Raw genomic sequence first — 8539 nt, 5'->3', positions numbered from 1 at the left:
GAACACAAAACGCATGCGTCATGAAGCTCTCAAGAATACATATTGCAGATCAATATTTTTGTAAGTAAAGTGGTAAATTATGTTTTTTTGCACAAAGCACTTGCGTCCCTTCATAAAATTGAGTTTAAGCCACTGGAGTCACATGGAGTACTTTAATGATTTTTTTTTTTTTTTTCCTTCCTTTCTGGACTTTGGAGTTGGATCTCTATGGAGAGACAGAAAGCTCTCAGGGTGTTTTCACACCTATGGATCGCTTGTTTTGTTCCAAAACAGGGACTAAATTTGTTACAATGTTGCATTTTCTTCTTGGTTCGGTTCGCTTTCACATAGCAACATTTCAAAGCGTACCAAAATGCATTCAGGCAAGTCACATGCGAGTACAACTGTCCTCTCATTGGTCAGAGTTTTCGCTGCGTCATCCATAAAAATAATGATTGACAAGCTAGCTCCATGAGCTTATTGTGGCTTTATTTGTAACTGTCGAGACACACACAAACACTTTATAAATGTAGCCGTCTCTCCCGCAGTTAATTCATATTTGCTGCGGCAAATTCAAACCCGCGCTCTTTCTCTCTCTCTTCATCTCTGGATTTCCCAGCGCTGTCCAGTAGGCGACCTGTTGTCCGTGTGTCTATCGAGAGAGACCATTTGAATTTTATAATGAAGCAGAGCGGGAATTGAGACTTCGTCGGGACAGCATTCTCGCACGGAGAAGTGTAATTACACACCAGAGGCGCTCGTTGGCTTTCAGATATTGTAAATAATGTGCTCACTCACAGAATCAGACATTACTGATTTTTATATCATATTTTCCGTTATGAAAATGATATCATTTGGTTCGTTGGTCCGTTAACTGGGTCGATTGCTTTCACATCTCAAGCGAACCTCTCCAGAGTTCGTTTGAAAGCGTACCGAGACCGCCTCTTCAGGTCTCGGTACGCTTGTTTGGTCTGCTTTTGGTGCTATGATTCTAACAGCAGCAGGAATAATTAAACTTATTTTGATGGCGGATTGTATGGTATGACAAATTAATATTAGAGATTAGACTGTACAGAAATTGAAAACTACAGGTAACGCTAATACACACTAAACAGTCACGCAAAGCTGATGTTGTTAACATTAACAATTTGAGAACAAAATATACCAATAATAATAATTTCACAGTTTGATGTGATAAGAGCTAAGTGATCGTTAGATTTATTCACCATTGGCAACGTATTGTAATTTATTGTAGCCTAATGCTTTTTTTCTCAGTTGGTCAAAACAGAAGTGGCAAAATTCTTATTTTGGTCATACTTCCAAGATGTAGAATCTGTGATGCCAAAGTACAGTATCCACCGGTGGGGTGACTGACAGCCACACATTCTTCTCAAACCATTAGATTCATCCACGCTGAGGAGTCATGCCGATGCACAGCCCACGTAAAGATGATAATTCCACAAATAACTGCAATTGCAGGTTTCAAACAGAGATGGCAACAAAGAGGCAAAACTTATGAACTGCAGCTTTAAGTCTTGTTTTCTGAAAAAATTGTCAAAATGAAGAGTGTGATGAAGTGTGTGAAGAATGAGCTGTTGTTGTTGTTAAATATAGTTATAAATGGCTGTTGTGTCATTCTAAAATGGTCTTTTCTCTCATCATCTGTGAAGTGGAGCAGGATAATTTCATCCCACAGTGCTTGCTTTGGACTCTCGTCCACTGGCACCTTTTTGGGGGGGGGTGTGTTTTTAATTCTTGATAAATATAAACAGCATGATGAAAAGCTTCATGTGCTCATTGTCTCATTATCAGGATCTGAAATAGATAAATATTAAGTCAGCTTTTTAAAACAAGAAGCAGTTGTAGGAGGATGGCTAGAATGCACATATTGAAACAGTGGAGAACTGTATAATTGTGCAATATGTCAAAATCAAAACAGATTTGAAGCTTGTGACGTTTAAACGCACATCACGTTAGCATTCGTGTGTGTGTGTGTGTGTGTGTGTGTGTGTGTGTGTGTGTGTGTGTGTGTGTGTGTGTGTGTGTGTGTGTGTGTGTGTGTGTGTGTGCGCTTTTGTTTATATTACATTGTGGGGACCAAATGTCCCCACAATGTAATATAAACTTGAGTTCACCTACATCGTGGGGACCAGCCACCGGTCCCCACAATGTAAATGAATTAATAAAAATACTTAATTATGTTTTTGTGAGAAAATAAAGGTGTGCACAGTTTCCTGTGATGGTTAGGTTTAGGGTTAGGGGTAGGGTAGGGGGATAGAAAGTACGGTTTGTACAGTATAAAATGCATTGCGGCCTATGGAAAGTCCCCACAATTCACAAAAACAAACGTGTGTGTGTGTGTCGTTGATGAAAAGATTCATCTAGGATCAATCCCTTAGGGCTGATTTGTTGGCATTGGTGTCGGTGAGGTTCTGGTTTCAGTGCAGACGTATGACGTTTGTGATGTGTTTATTAAACTGGAGCTGTCACATGACTCCTCACCTTTGACCCCAGATAATAACTCCAACAAAAAAAAGTCAAACACCATGAAACTAAAGAACAAAACAAAACACGAGAGCAGCAATGAGACTGTTGACACAACAGACTGGCAACATGTGTGTGTCAGTGTGTGTCTGTGAGGGAGAGACTCCTTTAATGTCCTTTGTATATTATTGTATACATTGACTACATTTACATGCACTCTTATAATGCGAATAAGGCAGTATTGCGATTAAACTTCACCTCATATAAACACAATACTTTGATCAAATTGATGCGATTAAGCTCATAATTGTAGTAATCATAATCGTAATAAAATATGTGGCGTATGCCGATTTTAACTGCATTAAACAGGCATGTATACACTTTAATTGCACCTATTCCACTCTGATCGAAGTGCGCATATGTTTGTGATGAACACGGCTGATTTTTTCATGCGCAGATTTGTAAACATAGCGGTAAAGTGAGTTCATGTTGACAATGTTGAGTGACATAAATATAATGCCGTATATTAATGGTTGAAAACATCAAAATGAAGACATTTTGAAGACAAAATGTGTTTTGCATTTGATGTAATTAGATTAAAACAATGTAACACCGACTGTATGTGAGTTCATCGTTTGTGCTGTGTGTGAATATATGTGAATAATGTGTGAATATGTGAATAATGCTGTAAAAATAACCACAATTCTTAGCGAATAATAAGAATAATGAAAATTGCATGCAAACGGGAGTGAAGAGGTTTTCTTTTGTCATGTAAACATCTTACTGTGGTTAATTCCTCACTCTGATTAGTGGAAATAATCATATTGTTGGTACACATGTAAACATTGTCATTTACACTGTAAAAACACACAGGATTCAGCTGCATTAGCGTGACGGTCCGTCACAGCAGGATGTGTGAAACTCGAGCTCTGATGTCCATCTGCAAGGGCCCCTGAGAGACTCCTGAGGGCCACGGCACCGCTGGACACATTGATGAATGACATCTCAGAGATTTACATGGAAAAATCCTCTATTTGTCATTGAAAGCTACAGACTTTTATTTGCTATCATACTGCAAACATGGGACAAACACCGCGGCTCATTTGATACGATTCATACTGTATTTTATGTTTTGGATGCTTTCACTTCTCTGGATGCAGGTTCATATTTATAAGAGAAATGGCTGAACAAACAGCTAAACCAGCATGAAGGTCTGGAGCAGCTTCAAGCGGTTGAACTGCTCAGTTTTATTCCTTGAACATGAACAGAGACAGCCATAAATAACGGCATTCCATTAAACCACAGCTTCACTCTCTAAAAAGATGGTCAAATGAGAAAATATTGCAACACAAACCATGTCAGTCAGTGCCAAGACAATAGCCCCTTACACACAGAAATCCTGGTAAATTACCATAAAATTACCAGAACAACTTTACAGGTAAATAAATAGGCTACACAACTATGCAATTAAACAGAATGCGTTTTTGCTCGCACATATACTTTCCAACTGCAGAAAGGCAGCGCTGACGAATGAAAAAGAAGGCTGGGACTGAAGCGCGACACATTGAAAAAACTACGAAACGTGTCGCAAAGGTCAAAGATGTCCATCTACCGCATATTTACCTAGAAAAACTATTAAAAAGCAGTGGAGCTTACTGTAAACAGCACTTAATCTCCATAAGAACTTTATGATTGGCCCAAAGCAGACTTCTTACATCAGTGTGTTCTGACTTTGTACATGCTCATGCTGGCAATCTTCATTCTGTGTTCACACACAGCATCATACCGGTAATTTACTGGTAATGTTTCAACTTCACTTACTGGTAAATTGCCATACCGATTTGCTGTGTTTTTGAAAAGGTCCTGTTCACATAATCCCTTTACAAGTAATTTACCGGTAATTTACCAGTAAAGACTGTATGTGTGAAAGGGGCTTATGATGAAGCTGTTAAACCACAACCACATGCAGCACATATTCATGTTACAGTCCTGCCAATAGTTCAGCAGATAGTTTTGTTTTAAAACAATTTCTCAGCCTCTTCTAATGTAACAGTACTCAACGTGCTGAGACTAGCTGTCAGATCTTTGATGTTTTCAGTCTTTTCCCATATGCACTGCAGCATTTTAATTGCAATGGCAGCTGATGTAATATGCAGTGGTTGTAAACATGAGAGAGTCATATGTCAGTATGATAGACTCAACATAAAACAGATAAATTCTGTCATTGTTTGTGTTTTTGCTCTTGTAGCCCCTCCAGTTCAAACCACCCGCTCTAAGTGGGACTCAAACCCAGGCTTGTCCACAAGGGAGTCTTGTGACAAACTCTAACAAGTTCTCTCTCTCTTTCACGCTCTAACATGGAGGCTAAAGAACGTAGTCTCTAGCGTCAGTCGCTAGAGCACCTCTTCAGATCGGGGGGGTGAGGTCTACACGCACAGCTCTTCTTACCACTCACCACTCATCTATTTGTCTAATCTGCCTGACTGTCGTTAACGTTGGTAACCACCATGCAAACCATGCAAATGCAAATAATAATTCAATGCAAATGCAAATGAAATTCCTTTTGATCTCATTTATTACTGGGCAGTCTGGATAAGTAGAAAGAAGCAATCATGAAGCACACATATCCAAGTGACACTTAAAGAGTTAGTTCACCCAAAAATGTAATTTCTATCATTAATTACTCACCCTCATGTCGTTCCACACCTTCGGAACACAAATTAAGATATTTTGGATGAAATCCAAGTTTTTTTTATCCCCCATAAAAAGCAACGTAATTACTGTCATTCAAGGTCCGGAAAGGTGCTAAAGACATTGTTAAAATAGTCAACGTGATTGCAGTGGTTTAACCTTAATGTTATGAAGCAACAAGAATACTTTTGTGTACAGAAACAAAACAAAAATAACGACTTCAGCAATTTCTTCTCTAAACTGACCGTCTAGTACACAGTAAACGCAGTTCAGAGCTTCCACTCCGTACTAGGGATGTTCGACGATCAATTAATTGTTGATAATACATTTAATTGATAAAACTTATCGATCGTCGATTAAGCAGGTTCATGCGTGCATGTGCTTCTCAACCCTGAAACATGAACTTTTGTTTTGTGCAAATAGAAGTTGTAATATTGTTTTTATTTTGTGTAGGCCTATCTATATCTGATTTATCTCATATAGGATGCATTTGGTTAAGAATTAACGCTGTAGTAAAGCATGCCAGTGATCAGCTTCAACTTTATCGCATGCAGCCTAACTAATAATGACTCTTGGGACTGTAATATTACATAACTTTATAAAGAGAACAATATTAAAACATTATGAATTATTTGGGATTAGTTGCCGTTGTTTGGGATTAGATGTATCATCGCGTTGCTCCACGTTACTCCACATGACATTCTGAATAGCACGTAGGCCTAACTTAGTTTAAGTTCACTTTACATTCGCGTCATTTTGTGCAGATATAATTTGTAACATTATGTTTATTTTGTATATATCTGATTAATCTCATATAGGATGTATTTCTTTGAGTTAAATATTAAACTATATAAATATAGTTTATATATAGTTTAACTATATAGTTATAAATATATAAATATAGTTAAATATAGTTGTTCCACGAAGAGCGTGTCCACAAGTACACATGGGTGACATGATATATTAGTTGTTATATTTGATTATTAAATGTAATTTAATAAATGATCAATCACACTGACTCATTTTATAATCCTACAAACTCTTTATTTAGATTAAAACCTTTTCTCATTCATTTGGTGAGGAACATGGTGTTTTGAGCAGCATTTGCACACCCTGTCATGCTGTTGTCTATATGCCACTGCAGTAGACGCATATTGCAGTATTAAAGTGCCCCTATTATCGAATATTACATTTCATGCAATGTGTAATGTAGCTGTCTGTGAATGTAAACAATCTGCATGCCAGTTGTGATGCCAAAAGTGCAAAATAAATAATCTCTCAAAAGAAAGAGTCGAATCTGAACCGCTTAAAGATTCATCAGGAATTCGAATCCCACTTCTGTGACGGCCACATGTCACAAAGTAACACATTTGCCTAATGCCCACCTATGTTCTACGTTGTCCGCCCGCAAAAAACTTGACCCACCTTCAAAAACTGAAGCTACCTGGTTCATATTCTGTATATGTCGAGAAGATGCTGTTTTCTGTCCTTCATTAGCAAATTCTTTTAGTAAACTCTTCCAAAGGATGAGGATGTAAAGAGTTAGTGGTTAAAATTACCACAGCAATACAACAGCAGCATAACCTCATGATGATGGCTTCTCAAATCTCCATGAGGTCTAAATAGGATTTACAAAATGCTTATCCATTAAAGATGGGACAGAACGCACTGTATTTGGATCAACTTGCTCTTCAGAATCAGAACCTGTAAGTACAATTAATTATTGATCTATATATTTTCTACCAAGTGTTCAAAATGCATTTTATATTGTGTAGTCTATATGTCTCCAGCTAACCAGCTAACCAGCTAACTCACGTTATTATTGCCTGACTGAAATACTTCTGCAAATCAGCTGTTGCCCACTATTACCTAAAACTGTGTCCATTAATACAGATTGTCTTTCATTCTTACTACTCTGAGTAATGATAAAGGATGGAGCAAGATTTGTTTTACAAACTTTAATGTTACATCAGTCATTCATGTTAGTGGTCGGCTAACATATGCACTATTAATGATACTGTTGATAATACAGTTCTCACATGTCCACCACAATAAATTAGAAATATATAAATCGGTTTGTTGATGGTCATGCACGTGTTAATGCGTGTAAGAGGAATTACAGTTGCAACATCTCATTTTGTATGTCAAACTGAGTAGTGGATCACTGAGTAATGTCCTGAGAAGTCGTCCGTGCGATAAAGGTTCAGGTTGAATAACTAGTCCTTCCAATGTTTTATCATCAGACTCACGGTTGGATTGATATGGTAAAATCAATGTCATCAGGCGCTATCATAGACTGTAAAAAAAATATGGACGTAGTGTCCTTGACATCACCTTTAGGTTTCTGAAGAGCATTTTTGAAGCCTAAAGTGGGCCATTGCCATCTTGGCAAGCGCGTCACTCCCGGATAACTGAAAATGGGCAAAGAGGCGGGATGTGGTTGGAACTGAGGTGCCTGGTTGCTGAAACCCTGCCAGCCAAGCTCGACATAAGTTAGCTCAGGCTAAGGAGCTATTTATCTATCTTAGATACTATTTAAAACAGTAGTTCCCAACCACATTCCTGGAGGCCCACCAACACTGTACATTTTGCATGTATCCTTTGTCTGACACACCCATTTTAGATCTTTGAGTCACTACTAATGAGCTGATAACCTTAATGTGGTGTGTTTGATTGAGGAGACATGCAAAATGTACAGTGTTACTGGGCCTCCAGGAATGTGGTTGGGAACCGCTGATCTAAAATATAGTAATCATCATTTGAAGTGGACTACTGTATTAATAAAGATATTATAATTATTTCATTTGAAAGTTCTAAAGGTTTACTGTCTATCTGCAGTGTCTGTTTTATGATATAGATGCTTCAGTGTCGGGTGTGCAAATGACAACACGCAAAATCAAAACGGGACTTCATACCTTTGTAATAAAGTAGCTATCACGAGATGAATCCACTTGGGTAAAATGTCCATGAGCATGAAAATCATCCAACAGCACTGTTTGACTACAAAAATCCATGAAACACATTTCTTCTGAACAATCTACTCTCCATCATCGTTCTTCAAGAAATTATGCAACCTGAGCAGCGTTTATGTTGTAAAATTGTATACGATCATATACATTGGACTCGCACAAACAAATGAGCCTGCGTCCAAAGTATAATTTATCAAAATAGTGCAACAGTTTCAGTTAGCTATAATATCCAAGCAGTGCTGTTGGATTTTGTGGTTTCTTGAGAGGCATATTGTCCAGCCATTGTCATTGTAGTAAATCTGGTGAACAAAACTTTCAGCCAATGCCAAGACTATGCACATGTACACAGATGTACATCTGTCTCGACCATTAACTGCACAGCAAGCCATATTATTTGATAATTGTATGAAATAATC

The sequence above is a fragment of the Chanodichthys erythropterus genome, chromosome 21, assembly GCF_024489055.1.
Source record: "Chanodichthys erythropterus isolate Z2021 chromosome 21, ASM2448905v1, whole genome shotgun sequence".
Lineage (NCBI taxonomy): Eukaryota > Metazoa > Chordata > Actinopteri > Cypriniformes > Xenocyprididae > Chanodichthys > Chanodichthys erythropterus.
Note: the sequence above shows the minus strand (reverse complement) of the source record.